The 16806-nt window shown below is 46.7% G+C and overlaps 1 protein-coding gene across 1 annotated transcript in view; it reads left to right on the top strand.

Annotated features, from left to right (window-relative positions):
- The first annotated feature begins 2322 nt into the window (after positions 1 to 2322).
- The window catches only part of TFRC (transferrin receptor), a 76040-nt gene continuing 61556 nt past the window's right edge, over positions 2323 to 16806 (top strand). Inside the window, exon 1 of the mRNA XM_045036319.1 lies at positions 2323 to 2457. The gene's annotated coding sequence lies outside the window, so the exon portion shown is untranslated. The remainder of the gene's footprint in view (positions 2458 to 16806) is intronic.

Raw genomic sequence — 16806 nt, 5'->3', positions numbered from 1 at the left:
TGCTTATTTGTTTGTTTGTTTGTTTTAAATCTTCCCGGGTGATCCAAATGTGTTGCTACCAAACCAGAAGAAGTTTGGGCTGGGAGTTCACCACGATGGGCCCTAAACAAGGACTACAGCTCAGGAGGACCCCAGACTCGATTCCATGAGGAAGGATGAATTCTTGCAGGAGAGAGGAAGTACTCCCAAGGAGAGGTGCTCCCTGCCACCAACCTCAGGCCCTGTTCTTGGTGAGTCCTAATTTAGATCAAGGCCTCATCAAAAAGGGTCTAATCGCTCTTTGTTTTTGTATTTGCACTATAATCACTTAGTTTGTTTTTATTGTTTTACTGCTGCCATTTACTCAGTAACAGCCGAGTTAGAGTTATCAGTTACCGTGTTTATTGTATTTCTCTTTTTATCTTACACTGTTAGCAGGTCCTGTTGGCCAGCAGCATTGTGGAGGGCTGGCCCAGCAGGGAGGGACTAAAGTTGCAGCAAGCCCCTGGGGCTCTGCCGGGCCTTCCTGCTTCTGCGGCAGGTGGCCTGGGGGAAGCCCTTGATCTTGAACCCAGACAGTTAAGGTCAGCGGTGGCCTCTGCTTTCAAAGTGAACTCTCCAGCTGAGTAAGTCTGTGAGCCCAGGAGGCTTTCTGAAAGTGGCTAAGGGCCTAGTCCACAAAGCTTCCAGCCCTCAGAAGCACTGGGAAATGGGGCAAGGGCACGGGGCTACCAACAGGGGAAGGGTCGATCAAGCATGGCACATTTGAGTGGAATACTGCGGACCGAAGGAACAGACCGGATTTATGCGTTTCAACAGAAGAACTCTCAAAATGTGGAGTAAAAAATGCAAGATGCTAAACCATACATGATGCCATCTCTGTGAAAATACTCCCTCAAACACAATACGGTGTATTTTGTGTAGACTTATATATAAAGGAATGGAAATGTCTATATTTTTTTAAAGCTCTGGGGCATACATATCAAACTCATAAATAATAGTCACTCCTTGGTTCTTGGAGACAAGAACAAGTTCTTTTTTTTTTTTTTTTTTTTTTAAACGTTTATTTATTTTTGGGACAGAGAGAGACAGAGCATGAACGGGGGAGGGGCAGAGAGAGAGGGAGACACAGAATTGGAAACAGGCTCCAGGCTCTGAGCCATCAGCCCAGAGCCTGACGCGGGGCTCGAACTCCCGGACCACGAGATCGTGACCTGGCTGAAGTCGGACGCTTAACCGACTGCGCCACCCAGGCGCCCTGACAAGAACAAGTTCTAATGGAAAGTGATGGACAAAGAATGTATGTCAGTAATGTTCTGATTTTTTTTTTTAAGTTTATTTATTTATTTTTGAGAGAGACAGAGAGAGCATGCTAGCAGGGGAGGGGCAGGGAGAGACGGAAAGAAAGAGAATCCCAAGCAGGCTCCATGCTGCCAGCACAGAGCCTGACATGGGACTCGAACTCAGGAAACGTGAGATCATGACCTAGGCTGAAACCAAGAGTTGAACTCTTAACCAGCTAAGTCCCTGTTCTGATTTTTTTTTAAGGAAATTAATTTACATATGTAATTGAACTTATTTTTATTTATGTATTTTTTATTTTATTACTTTGGAGAGAGGAAGAGAGCATGAGCAGGGGAGGGCCAAAATGAGAGGGAGACACAGAGCCAAAGCAGGCTCCAGGCTCCAGGCTCTGAGCTGTCAGCACAGAGCGTGATGCAGGGCTTGAACTCACAAATTGTGAGATCGTGACCTGAGCTGAAGTCAGATGCTTAACCAGTTGAGCCACCTAGGTGCCCCAGACTTATTTTTAAAAATCTAATTTTTTGTGTGTAAAGGCAAAGCATAAGACTTGGAGTTTGAAAGTGTGGATCAAAGCCCTTCTCCATTCCTATCATCCCTCGTTACTACATGGCAATGGGGCCATTATTAACCCCTGCCTTCACTTACTGCCTGGGTAAAATGGGCATAAAAATAAACATAGTGACTCAAGAGGGCTTCCTAATGAACTAAGTGGCCTGCTGGAGAAATATAGAGTTAGCATTTGTTTTTGAAAACAATTTAGAGTCTTCATAAAGTCAGGCTCAAAATTAAATCCAGGGTGTCTCTCCGAAGACAGAGAAAACAGAGCGATTATAAAGGAGCCACCCTGAGTTTCCTGAGAATAGGTCATGCCAGACTAACGTTACTTTCCTTGTTTATAGGAGAAGAAGGGAAGGAGAAGAAGCAAACATTTAAGCTGCTTTGTGCCCCAGGCTCTGTGCGGGGTATAGAGTTCACAGCAGCCTGAGAGTCAGGTTTCTCAATTTTACAGATGCGGAAGCCTGAAAAGGGTTTAGCTGCATTAAGGAACATGCCTCGGGGGACACTGAAGATCTGGATTCAGATCTACATTCACCCAGATTCCCAAGCAGCTCACAGGAGCAGCAGCAGCAGCAACAATGGCAATAGCCGCTTCTATCCTGGGATGTCATTATGGTAAGTTTTATCACTCATATTTTACAGGTGAAGAAAATGGGATGCAAGAGAGATTGAGTAAGCTAGCCCAAAGTCGTAGGTCTGTCTCATTCCAAAGTCCAAACTCTTAACCATGCCCCTCTATGGCTTCCCTCCTCTAACTACCCCGTCCCCACCACCCTCAGGAGATTCTGGCCTCCCCCAGGGGGAGAGTCTATCAGAATCTCTGAAAAGTAGAAAGGGACAGGGCAGCCACATACCGCTCCAGGTGGCAACCAGCACTCTAGACTGTGTTAGTAGATCAAGTTGACTGATTTATGTGGTTAGGGTACATGGAATCCCATGGCTGTCTGGATTGCAGCAAAGCTTCTGATAGAGATGCTCTACAGAGCTTCGAGGTCAAGAAAGAGCTAAGGGAGATGAAATCTGATACCAGTTGTGTAGTAGGTTGAATTGTGTCCCCTAAAAAGATATGTTGGAAGTCCTCACCCCTGGTACCTGTGAATGTGACCTCATTTGGAAATAGAGTCTTTGCAGATATAATCTAGTTAGGATGAACTCATACTGGATCAGGGTGCCGGCTAAGTCCAATGACTGGCATCCGTTTAAGAAGAGGGAAATCTGGACATAGAAACACATAGAAAACACACACAGAGGGAAGAATGCCATGTGAAGATGGAGGCAGAGATGGAGAGATGCAGCTGAAGCCAAGGGATGTCAAGGATTGCTGACCACCAAGAAAGGCTAAGAAGAGGCGAGGAAGGGTTCTTCTCTAGAGTCCTTGGAGGGAACGTGGCCCTCCTGACACCTCACCTTAGGACCTCTAGCCTCCAGAACTGTGAGGGAATGAATGTCTGTTGTTTTAAGCCACCAGTTTGTGGTAATGGTTCTGGAAACCCTGGGAAGCTAAAACAACTTGGTTGCTCCATAGCTGATTGCATCATCACAGGATAGCATGTGGACTTGGGCAGTAGGACAGAGGGCTTTATCCTTGACCCAAATTTATCTTATTATCCTCTTGGATGAAAATAAAGAGTATGTCTACCAATCAAATAGGTGGATTATGCAAAACCTGGAAAGATGCTTATACTGAAGACAGGATCCATATTCAGAACACCTCAACCAGCTGCAATAATGGGCCAAATTTTATAAGTTGAAATTTAGCAAAGACAAATTCCTTTATTTAGGTTCAAAGAACCAACTGCATGAATGCAGAATGAGGAACTCCTGGCGTAATGACAGCTTATATAAAGAAAGGTGTTGGTGGAAGCTGAATGTGAGCGGACAATGCACTGCAGTCACTAAAAAAAAGCTAATGCACCTTCAGGTGCTCCACTGACCAGGAGAAATGAGACAAGCAACCCATGGGCATTTGGGCTGGTCAGGCCACATCTGGAGCTTCATTCAACTCTGGGTACCACGTTTTAGTTTTTTGACACTACTCAGCATCCGGGGAAAGAGAGCTGGGAAGGTGAGGAGTCTAGAAACCGTCACGCAGGGGCACCTGGGTGGATCAATCGGTTAAGCCTCCAACTTCAGCTCAGGTCATGATCTCGAGGTTCATGTGTTCAAGTCCACGTTGGGCTCTGTGCTGACAGCTCGGAGTCTGGAACCTGCTTGGGATTCTGGGCGTCCTTCTCTCTCTGCCCTTCCCCCTCTCGCTCTCTCACTCTGTCTCAAAAATAAACAGACAAACAACAAAAAAAAGAAACTGTCAAGCAAGGAAAATCAGAGGACCTAGGTTGTTTCCCTAGACACAAGAAGATGTGAGAACGCGGGACATGTCTTAAAAATTTAACAGCTTATGTGAAGCAGAGGGAATGGGCCAGTTATGTAGTGTTCTAGGAGGTTCCTAACCAGCAGCTCCTCTGCTGATGAAGGAAGGCAAGCAGCAGTGTCTGTCTTCAGGCGAGAGCACAACTGTTGGTTTTGCAGCATCCGGCCTCTCTTTTTCTAGTAACAGCATCCAGATAACCTTTGTGAGACCATTTCACCCGCACTTTGTCCATGGGTCTAGGCACGGATATGTGACTCAGGCTTAGCCAATCCCACTGCTCTATCTCTTTGGCTGTAGCAGTGTGTCCAGGGATGGGCATGTGACCCAAGTAGATCAACGAGTGTCTATCCCAGTGGTTTTTTGCACCTACCGGGCAGAGACCGTCTCCGTCCGTTAGGATCACAAAGCTGGTAGGTTAGAAACCTGGAGGTGCTGGAGACGAGCTTGCCAAGGTGTGAGAAGAGCCTGCTTGAGAATGAAGTCGACACGGAAATAAGAGCCAAGAAATGGAGACAGAAAGATCTCTGCTGATGCCGTGTGAACACTGGATCCAGCCAAGACTAAAGCCCATTTGTGACAGGACACGATAGCTGTTCACCAGTTTGAGTTGAGGCTTTGTCATTTGTGGTCAAGCGTCCTGATACATACCTACCTGCAAGTATAGTGGGCTGATGAAGACATCATACAGAGGGAATAGTAAAGACTGAGACTTATTGAAAATCGTCTGTATGTAGAAATTGTGGTAGACTTTTAGGTTTACCTTTTAAAAGCATTATACTTAGATGTAGTTTAACGAGTTAAATACTTCCGTAAGACTTGTTATGAAAAACAGTTGTCTCGGGGCGGCTGGGTGGCTCAGTCAGTTAAGCGTCAACTTCGGCTCAGGTCATGATCTCGTTTCCTGAGTTCGAGCCTCGTGTCGAGCTTTCTGCTTTCAGCACAGAGCCTGTTTTGGATCCTCTATCCTTTCTCTCTCTCTCTCTCCTCTCTGCCCCTCCCCTGCTCATACTTCCTGTCTCTGTCTCAAAAATAAACATTTAAAAAAACAAAAAAAGAAAAAACAGTTGTCTCTTGCAACTTAGACCCCATTTGCAACTCCTCAGAGCCACTTTCAACTTTTTCAGCTAATTCCTTGTCTATCTACTTACCACTATCGAAGATTAGGACGTAGTTCATTTTGCTCTCCCTGCCCCCATCGCACAACACACTTCCCATCCCCCCCTTCCTCCTAAATGAGTTATGTTGTAATTTTCTTTAGATCAGCATTTACTGTTTATATTTTTGGCCTTGTAAACTCTAGTCACAGCTTATGTAGTATACTATGATGACTTTTTCCTGTACAACATTTTGTTTTTGCTGAAGTTAATAATTACCTTACCTTTTTCATTTGCTTAGTATTCCTTATGTCCATTATTAATCCAACTTCAATCATCCCCCCATTTGTGTGTAAATCTCTAGGCAATATGCTCATTACGTCAGCTGTTCTCTCAGTTGCTGCTTCCAGGACAGACCCATCCCTTCATCTGCCTTCTGATCTGCTGTGGTCTGGACTAGTCACCCTCCAGGCCTTGGCCACTGCTGTTGTCTGGGGCTCTTCCTTCACCATCAGCTAGACAGTCCCTCCTCCTCGCTTTATTGGCTCTCAGCTCCTGAATCCCATTCCTTCTTCTTTCTTGGTTTACACTGTTGTTTGGGCAGAGCACGCCCTTGAGTACCTTCCTGAGACAGTGGATGGGTGCGCAGAAGGTAAATTTTTGAGATCTCTTCTGAAAATGTTTCACACTCACACTCGATTGCTGTGGATTGGATATCATTTTCCTTAGAATTTTGAAGATCTGGTTCCGTTGTGTTCTAACTTCCAGAGTTGCTGTTGAGAAGGCTGATGTCATTCTGATTCAGGAACCGTTCTTATGTAACCTTTATTTAATTTATTTTTTCAGTAATTTTTTTTGGCATCCTCAAAACTTGTAGGTTCTTTTCATTGTCCCCAGTGAGTTGCCCTAGCAGATCCAGAGATGAATAAGTCAGTCCCCAAGGAGATCTAAGGCCAGTGGAGATGTTTATTGGTTATCAAATTTCCCCAAAAGTTAGAAGCTTAAAACAACAACCATTTGTTATGTCAGTTTCTATGGGTCAGGAACCTGGGGACAGCTTAGCCAGATGCCTCTAACTCAACAAAGCCAACCAAGTATCAACAGGCACTGCAGTCACCTCAGAGACCTGACTGAGGAAGAATCTGCTTCTGGCTCATTCACACGGCAGTGGACTCACCTCAAGTCCTTAGTGACTATTGGCTAGGGACCTCTGTTCCCTGCCACACGGGCCCCTCCATGGAACTACTCCAAGTGACAATTTGCTTCCTCCAGAGTGAGGGCTCTGGGTTGGGGGGGGGGGTGCAGCGGCAGCCAAGTCAGAAGCCACAGACAGTTGTTTTGTAACCAATCTCAGAAGCAATATCCCTTCACTTCTGCCCTATTCTTGTTGTTGGAAGGAAGTTACTGAGCCCAGCCCACACTCAAGGGGAGGGCGTGACACAGGAGAGATACCAAGAGGCAGGGATCATGGGAGCCATCCAACTAGAGGCTGCCTGCCACAATAGGCAAAGGGGTAATTAGCACATAACGTGGTGAATACTGGGAGAGGCAAGTGTGGGCTGTGCAGGAGCTCAAGAGAAGAAATGCCAGCCTTTGCCTGAGGAGATCAGGGAGGGCTTCCCAGAAGCAGTAGCTTTGGATGGAGACTTGAAAGATGAGTGGGAGATATCCGAGGTGCACCAGAAGGTATAAGAGCCTCCCAGGCCAAGTGCGTGCAAAAGCCAGATGTGTGAAAAGTTTTGGTGGGTTCTGGAAGCAACACAGCAGAGCCTAGAGCAGAGGGTAAGATGCAAGGCTGGGATGGGAAAGACCCGCTCCTGAAGGACTTGTGTTCTCTCCTAAGGAGTCGGTGCTTTATCTTGAAGGCTCTGGGGAGCCACGCCTAGCTTTTAGGGGAGTGAGATGTCTAGATTGTGTTTTTGCAATCCCTGGCTGCTGGCTAAGTGGAGGAGGACAGCAGGAGCAAAAGTAGGAGGCAGAGGACCAGTGAGGGGGCTGTGGTGGGTGTCCAGGTGAATGTGGGGGTGACTTGGAGCGAGGTGAACGTGACCAAGGAGGCTTTTACGGTGTCCGTGGCAAGGGATCCAGCCTGTGAGCCATATGAATGGAAGGGAGGGAGGGGCTACACAGCCCAAAGTGGGCTCCATGGATGCCTATTTAATGGCTAGGCAAGTGGTGAGCAGGCTGGGCTTTGCTCCTGGGGGGTTGGCAGGGTTGGGCAGTAACCTTGCGAGCCTGGGGAGAATGGTGGGGGTGGAGACGTCCGCCACCCCTTTGGGTCCCTTGTTTGGCCCTGGGAGGTCCACGTCTGAGTCCTCTTAGCCATTCTTCCTCCATACTTCTTAGAGGCCTCCCTTATCTGTAGGCTGTAGCTAAAGCTCGGCTCCAGACCCAGGGCTTGGCATACAGGGGCTTCTCAAATCCTCCCTCAAGCCCACTCCAGCAGCCGTCAGGGTTAGGCTCACCTTCGTCCTCCTGAAGTTCGTGAAAGACCTTCAGGCCTTGAACTAGCTGTCACTGATCTATCAGCCTCATCATCTTCCCCTTCTCTACGTGACTGTGGGCAAGTGAGTCACTTCTCAGTCTTCTGTCTATAAAATGAGGAGGCTGAGCCAGCTGCTTTGCATAGTCTGTGCTGGCTTCTGGGATTCTATCTCCCACCCACCTCTCTGGGTTCTGTGGATAAGATGCATTCCAGCCATCCTGATGGCTGACTGCATCCCCTTCTTCCCTCTGCTCAGGCCTGCCCTGGGGAGCTGTAGGGCCGCAGTGAACTTAGCTCCTCATCTTTATTCTTCAAACCTTTTTTTGAAGTTTGGCCTTGTTCTCAGTTGAGCATACTTAGGTATTGACACCGGGGTGCCCTGGCCTGGGATCTACCCAGAACACCATGAACTATCGGTGGGACAGTCTTCCAGAAGTCACAGAGTTTACCCCTCTGCTCTGGGCTTGACTATTCATTACAGATAATCCTTTAAATAGGTACTGAAGAAACTTCTGTGTAACATGTTCATATTTTGCCAATCCCAATGGCGAAATTCTTTCTTAGGTTTAGTCTGTATCCTTCAGGAAGCCTTAGACCAGTACAAAGCTACATTCTTAGGGGTCCTGGATAGAAGACTCAGACTAGGTCCTGTCTCATGGTGTTTTCTGGCTCCAGAAGTGGGGGCTCAGTCCTCCAGGTGGGAAGGGGAACCCGTTCCTTTTACCCCCTGCCCCCTCTGACTAGGCCTAGCCCACACCTGCATGGGGCCAGGTCTGGCTGCTGCTGCCCTTGGCACCAGAAGAGCTGAGGGTGTTATGTAACTGGTCTTGACCAGACATTCTGGTTCCACAGGTACAGCCTACAAGTTAAAAATTGTTCTAAAAATGCAGTGCAGCTGCCTAAACACACAGTCCTAGAGGAGGAGGCCAGGGGGCAGAGGCCACAGTCATCAGAAGGATGTGTTTTCCATGGTGACATTGGGACCAAGCGCTTTGACCTGAAGGGAAACATCACACTCAGGGACCAGTGGCACATGCCTGTCCCCCAGAAACAGGTTCTGTGGCCTCATATCCTCTGAGCTCTTTTCTCTAGACCTACTCTGTCTCCCTCTGATTCCCTCCAACCTCCAGCCCCCCTGTCCTCCACTCACCCCCCATGCGAAAGTGGCTCTGGCCCCACCTCTTCATAATCCTGTCTGGTCTCCATCTGTCCCTGCATCAGAGTCTTGCTTTTCTGTTTTTTGTTTTGTTTTGTTATGTTTTTGATGATCTTGTTCCATTTCTATATCTTCAGAGCTCCTCTAACCTTCCCCTGCTGCTTCTTTGCTGGTCCCTTCTCTTCTTTGTTTTTCCTCTTTTCCCCCCTTGCCTCTGCTCCCCGGGATCGGACTTCCTTTCTCCTCTCCCTAAAATGTGCCCCTCACCCTAAGTCTCTGGTCCCTCCATCTGTGACCTTGGGGAAGTCCCTTCACCTCTCAGCCTCTGAGAAACAGGGACAATCCACTGTGTTGCCTGCCTCACAAAGTGGTTGTGAAAATCCAAACAGGTGGCGCTGACTTCTGTGCACGTGTACAAAGACTTTAAAACACTTGTTCTTCAGTGCCTTTGTTACGTATTTATTAAGCACGTACAATTTGCCAGGCAACGTGGTACGTTCTGGGTATGTAATGAGGAATGAAAGACACCAATGGGGTGGTCCCTAAACCTGCTCATTAGAATTATGTGGAGGGCTTTGGTTCATGGGTTCTAGCCCCATGTCAGGCTCTGCACTAACAGTGTGGAGCCTGTTTGGGATTCTCTCTCTCTCCCTCTCTGTCTCCATTTCTCTCTGGTCCTCCTGTGTACACGATCTCTCTTTCCCTCTTTCTTTCCCTTTTCTGTCTGCTCCTCCTGCATGTGCACTCTCTCTCTCTCTCTCTCAAAAATAAATAAATGAACTAAGTGATGACATTTATTTTAATACTTTTTCTCAGATTTTATACCATGAACGTGTATTGCTTTTATAATTTTATTAAAAATGTAATTTTAAAAGAGAAAAGATTACAGACTGGAGAAAAAGTTTGCAGCAAATAAGACAAAAGATTAGGTTCATAAATAGCTAATCAAGACTGATTATGAGCAAAAAATATGAACTAAATTTCATTCAAGGGGAACTCCAATAGTAAATAAATACCACGCCGTACCAGATTAAGCTAACAAGATTCAGTCGTATTAACCCAACCACAAAAGCTCTCTGCAGAGTTGGTGAGAACGTGCTTACATACTGCTAACAAAGTGTAAATTGTTTCATTGGGGAGCAATATAGCCATAAAGCATTAAAAGGCTATAAACACGGGCGCCTGAGTGGCTCAGTTGGTTGAGCTTCTGACTCTTGAATTCAGGTTGGGTCATGATCTCAGGGTGATGGAATCGAGCCCCACGTCGGGCTCTGTGCTGACCATGAAGCCTGCTTAAGATTCTCTCTCTCCCTGTCCTGCTGCCCCTCTCCCCCACTAGCTCTCTCTCTCTAAAAAAAAAAAAAAAAAAAAAAAAAAAAAAAAGTCTATAAACAAATATCTATTTATTTTTAACAGCAAAAAGAAGCAAACTAAGGGCACCTGGGTGGCTCAGTCAGTTAAGCTTCCAACTTCGGCTTAGGTCATGATCTCACAGTTTGTGGGTTCAAGCCCTGCATCAAGCTCTGTGCTGACAGCTGAGAGCCTGGAGTTGCTTTAGATTCTGTGTCTCCCTCTCTCTCTGCCACTCCCCCACTCACACTCTGTCTCTCTTAAAAAAAAAAAAAAAATTAAAAATTAAAAAAAAAAAAGAAGAAGCAAACTAAAGATCCAGCATTAAGAAAATGAATAACTAGGGCCACCTGGCTGGCTCGGTCAGTGGCATTTATGACTCTTGATCTCAGGGGAGATCTCAGGGTTGTGAGTCTGAGCCCCACTCTGGGTGTAGAGATTACTTAAAAATAAAGTTAAACAAAAAGAAAGAAAAGAAAATGAATAACTAAATATAGCTTCATCAACCTGATGGAAGATCGGGCTGCCATTAAAAATTCTGTGTATGAAGACTACAGTAGGATAATGAAGGAGCATTTATTTTAAAAATGTTAAGTGACCTGCAAAATATGACATAGATCACCAGAAGTGAGGCGATATCAGGTATGTGTGCATTTAGCCAAACAGGAAGAACTAGGCAGAAAGAAAATAACAATTTTAGGCTTAGAATGCTGAGATCATAGGTGTTTGCTTTTCCTTTAAAATTTCCTTTAATGTCTCTATATTGTTTGTACAACAGTTCTTTTTAAAGAGAAGTCAGGATGTGGGTACGAATGTGGAAAATACAGCCACATGCCGTCTTCTCCCTCTCCTGCAGTCTTGCCCAAACCTCCACCTCCTGCCTGGCCCTCTGGCCCCACACTCTGGGAAAATCCTGATGGCGGGTGTAAATTCTGTTTCACCCAGTCATTGGTGCCTGGGGCTCCGCAGGAACAGCCAGGCTGGCTGCTCCCCTTTGCTGAGCCTGCTTTCCTGTCAAGCTCTTATATGCTTTATCTCAACATAATCCTCACAAGTCAGTGAGGCCGGTGCTATTATCTCCATTTTCTAGACTTAAAAACTGACTCACAGGGGCACCTGGATGGCTCATTCAGTTAAGTGTCTGACTCTTGATTTCGGCTCAGGTCACGATCTCATGGTTCATGAGTCTGAGACCCACATCGGGCTCCATATTGACGGTGGGGAGCCTGCTTGGGATTCTCTCTCTCCCTCAATTTGCTCCTCCCCACCCCTCAAAATAAATAATTGAACTTCAAACAAACAAACAAACAAACAAACCTGACTCACAGAGATTTGGATAACTTGCTCAAGGTTGCAGAGTGGGTAAATGCCAACTGCAAGCCTCTGTTCTTAACCTGTGTGCTGGGCTGCTGGGCGACACTGTTCTGTCCTGTGATAACAACACATGGTCTCCGGGGAGTGGCTGGGGTGTGGGGGTTCAAAAACAATACATGTTCTCCATTTAACAGAGGGAGGAAGACATATCAAGGGAGAAGTGTAGTGAACTATGCTCTTCATTCAAATGTCACCTCCTAAGCGAGGATGCACTGGGCCATGTTATTTAAAGCATCTCTCCACAGCCAGTCACTCTCTTATTACCCTGTTGTTTCTTCAGATAATTTAATCACTGTCTGATAGTCTTTAAGTATTTGTAAGTTCCATGAGGACAGACTTTCCTCATTCACCTCTGTATTTCCCAGGACTTAGCACAGAGTAAGTGCTTCATGAAGGTTTACTGTTTGCTGAATCACCTGGATGAATGAAAGTGTTGTAGGCACTGTGGGAGCAGACACTTGCACAGCCGAGCAGAGCAGGGAGCCAAGAAATTATTTCAAAAGGAGGAGAAGGGGGCAGAGAAATCGCATCTGGGACAGTTTGAGAAAGGGAGTGGAATGCACTTGTTTGGTAAAAGATCACAAACACTTTTAAGACCCTTCAAACCCAGAAGAGATGTGTCTAGGGCAATGGGACAAAAGTCACAGGGTTTAGAGGCAGAGATCCTGGGCGCGGCCCTGACTGTGCAGAGAAACCAGACTCGGGGTCCCGGCTGGAGGGAGCCTCTGAGCCAACACTTAGGTTCTACCGGTTTTAAAGAGGCATACTTAAAGTGACTGCATTTCCTTCTGACTAGCAGTTTATCTTCTCTAATTTGGCCTAAGCTAATCACGACACGTGAAGGCAAAGGTGAGTACAAGCATTGTTGTTAAGGACAAAAGCTAAGAAAGCCTGTCCGTGCACAGGGGAATGGTTCATAACGACTGTGTACTCATTAGAATGCACGTGTAGATGTACATATTTATAGATTTGAAAAGATACTCAAGATATATATTTCATGAAAAAACCACATTTCCAAGCAGTACGTTTGGTATTATTTCATTTTGATTATTTTTTTTAAGATTTTAGAAATAAAGTTTATTTATTTATTTTGAGAGTGGGAGAGAAAGAGAGAGAGAGAGAGAACGAGAACGAGAACTCGAGCAGTGGAGGGGCAGAGAGAAATGGAGAGAGAGAATCCCAAGCAGGCTCCATGCTGTCAGCGCAGAGCCCCATGTGGGGCTCGGACCTACGAACCACAAGATCATGACCTGAGCTGAAATCAAGAGTCAGACGCTCAACCAACCGACTGAGCCATCCAGGCACCCCTCATTTTGACTATACTGGTTATCTCTGATCAGTGGGCCTGCAGATGATTTGTGTCCTTTTATTGCTTATTTTTGAAAAACATTCTACATTAAGTATAACTTTCTTGGATAATAAAAATGAGAAGAAAATAAGAATAAATAAGATCTGGACGGTCCTCCAGAGATGGGGGTTGGCAGTGTGACCAGACAGGTGTGAGTTGACTAAAGGGAAAAGCACATGGGATTCCCAGGGAACAATATCCCCAGGGAAGGAACCTCAGTCCCTGTGTGTCCACAGAGGAAATAAAATCTTCCCCAAACAGAGCAGGTATTGAAACCCAGTCAACTAACTCTAATCAGCTTAGCGTTCGTTCAGTACACTCAAGGCATAGCCTGCCAGGTGTATGGATAATGGGATTAGAAATGCAAAATTGATTTCAGGACCACGGGGATGTCCGAGGGTGGCAGCATGGAGTGGAGGTCAACAGCTCTGCCCCAGGCCTCCCAGCAAGTGCCAGCCATTCTAGGCACTGGGGGGGTCTGACCCTCCCTGGGACAAAAGGGTGGCAGAGCCTCTTCCCTGGGGACCCCATTCCTGTCAGTCCCCTTCCAGGGAATTCTTCCTTATATAGGTTAGGTTTTCTGCCACTGTAATTACAAATCCAATATTTTCATTGTTTTTCTCTGATTATAAAATACTTGAAAGATACAAAAATGATTGGGGCGCCTGGCTGGCGCATGTGACTGTTGATCTTAAGAGTCATGAGTTGGGGCGCCTGGGTGGCGCAGTCGGTTAAGCGTCCGACTTCAGCCAGGTCACGATCTCGCGGCCCGTGAGTTCGAGCCCTGCGTCAGGCTCTGGGCTGATGGCTCGGAGCCTGGAGCCTGTTTCTGATTCTGTGTCTCCCTCTCTCTCTGCCCCTCCCCCGTTCATGCTCTGTCTCTCTCTGTCCCAAAAAAATAAATAAACGTTGAAAAAAAAAAAAAAAGAGTCATGAGTTCAAGCCTCATGTCGGGTATAGAGATTATAAATAAATAAATAAATAAATAAATGTAAAAAAGATAACAAAAGTTTTTCAGCCCTTAAAAAATAAATAAGTAAAAATAAAAATGTACATATGAGGAAGAAAAATATGACCGATAAACCTGCACCCCTGAAATATTTTTGTAGTTCATTTTTCTTCTATACTTCAGTTTGCATACATAGGCATAGGTGGCGTCATCCCGTGTCCCGCCCCCCGGGATCCTGATCTCTTCAGTTACGGTCAAGAGTGTAGTCTCCCCAGAGACCCTAGAGGAAGTCTTCCCAGCCTCATTCCTTAGGCCCAGCTCCCCGGGCAGGGCTTGGCCCACACTGATGATGGCTGACTGGATTATCTGCCCAGGAGAGATGGGGACATCTCTTCCCCACGGTGCACTCTGTCCTGAGAACCCTCAAGGTGCAAGACTGTCTCAACAGTGGACTGAATTCTCTTGGGGAACAACATGTGGAGGGGCACAGAGTTGGGCTTAAGACCATAAAATCCCCCATGACCATGTTTTCTTGTGTCTTAACACAACCAAGACGGCACCCTGCACAAAGGAGCACCACTAATACCGCCATATCCTTCATTTCATATAACAGGCACCTCACCATTCCCACCGTCCGGGTCTGGTTCTGTGGGATCCCCCTCACAGTTTCAACAAGACAATTGTGATTGTAGCTTGGCTTTCTGGCTGGTAACCCACATGGGAAAAGCTAGAGGGCACCCCCTCACACGGCTTGGCCGGTTGCTGATTCTCTGACTTCCCGGCCTGGATACGGGGCCATTTACGTGGCTCGCTCAGATTGTGAGACCCTGGAGAGTCTCCATCTCTGCCCTCTCCGTCCAGGCTGCTTGAGGTAATCGGGTACTGCCAGAACATGCAAGCTGACACAGGGCCCTAGGTGGGCCCCGCCAGCCAAGTCTACACAGGCCCGGCAACCTATCCCCTTAGACCACTGAGCTAGCCTGAGGCCAGGGCTCACCTTCCTCCTCTTCCCTTTTCCCGAGGCTACACTATGCAAAGCATAAAACCTCTACTCTGGCCCAGCCATCTGTCTCGGGTTTATCATCACAGTCCCCACACCTTTACTCTCTCAATTTTTTTTTTAAATGTTTATTTATTTTTGAGAGAGAGAGAGAGCTAGCACAAGCAGGGGAGGGGCAGAGAGAGAGGGAGACAGAGGATCCGAAGCGGGTTCTGTGCTGACAGCAGAGAGTCCAATGCGGGACTCGAGCTCATGAACTGAGATCATGACCCGAACCGAAATCAAGTGCTTAACGGAGTGAGCCACCCAAGCGCCCCCACAAACCTTTACTTTCTAACTGACTCCCTGCATCAGCACTCCATGGAAATGAAAACTCTTTTTACAAGACGTTCCATGGATCAGAAACCTCACAGTAGTTTCCTTCTTTACTCAAAGTTAAATCCATTCCTTACAAAGCCATCTTCCGGGGCTCCACTGGGCTCTTTACTGTTCCTCCGATACATTAGGCATGCTTCTCCCTCAGGGCCTTTGCACATCAGTCCCCTCTACTTGGAACGCCCTCACCTCAGGTATCCATTTGGCCACCTCTCTCACCTAAAGTCTTTGTTCAAACCTCCCCTCATCGGCGAGGCCCACATTGTGCCCGTGTTTAATACTGCGGTCTGCATTCCCACCCATACCCGTCATTCTGCTCTATGCTCTTTTTCCAATAGCTCTATCACCTTCGAGCAGTCTAAATAATAAGCTTATTTATTTTTTTAGTGTCCAGCCTCCACCACCCAGAATGTAGGTTCCAGGAGAGCAGGGATCGCTGTCCATTTTGTTCACTGGTAGATCTTGCGTGTGTATAATCGTGCCTTGCACAAAGCAGGTACACAAGTATAGGCATTGAATGAATGAACAAAAGGTATTTAGAATTCTGTTTCTAGGAGGAAATTACTGATGGGGAAAAATAAATGTACTTTTACCTGGAGCCAGAGGCAGAAATAGGGTGGAAAATGTTCACCACAGTCTGAGTTCCAGTTTGTTTTGGAATCTCCAGCTCACTCTCTCACTCTGCCCAGTCTGTAATGGGGAGGAAGTGTCTTACGCGTGCACACTGCACGTCTATATGCGAGCCCGTCCAGGAGACTTCAAAGTAAGTGGGCAGAGATGCCCTCGGCTTCTTCAGCCTCCACTGGACCAATTAGGTTTGATCTCAAGAACTTCCTGGACCATCCCAGGAAGGAGGGAGCTGGCAGAGTCCAGTAGGTGGAGGGCCCACAGAATCATTCTGTCTGGTGATACTTTCCTTTGTGGGCCCAGTTGGGTGTGAATTACCTGAAAGAAATGGGATGAATTAAATGATGCTCTAAAAGACCCTGAGGGGCGCTTGAATGACTCAGTTGATTGAGGGTTGAGCGGTTCAGGCTCCCACTTCGGTGCAGATAGTGATCTCTTGGTTCGTGAGTTCCAGCCCTGCATCGGGACTCTGCGCCTGCTTTCGATCTTCTGTCTTCCCCGCCACCCCCCCGCACCTCCCCCACTTGTGCTCTCTCTCAAAATAAATAAACATTTAAAAGTTCTTGAGACAGCTCAGATGTGGTGGGAAAAGTACATGTTTTGTAGATACAAGATGTGAGTTTGGGTTCCACCTCTGCCAATGACTAGCTGAGTGATAGTTTTGGAAACTCCTGTAGTAGGAAGAGTAATGATCCCCAAGGACACCCATGCCCTAATCCCCAGAATTGTGAATGCATAACGTTACTTGGCAAGGTGATTTTGCTGATGTGATTAAGGTTGTAGGCCTTGAGATGGAGACATTGTCCTGGATCATCCTGGTGGGCCCAGTCTAATC

Source organism: Felis catus, chromosome C2 (assembly GCF_018350175.1).
Source record: "Felis catus isolate Fca126 chromosome C2, F.catus_Fca126_mat1.0, whole genome shotgun sequence".
Lineage (NCBI taxonomy): Eukaryota > Metazoa > Chordata > Mammalia > Carnivora > Felidae > Felis > Felis catus.
Note: the sequence above shows the minus strand (reverse complement) of the source record. Positions and strands in the feature narration are given on the sequence as shown.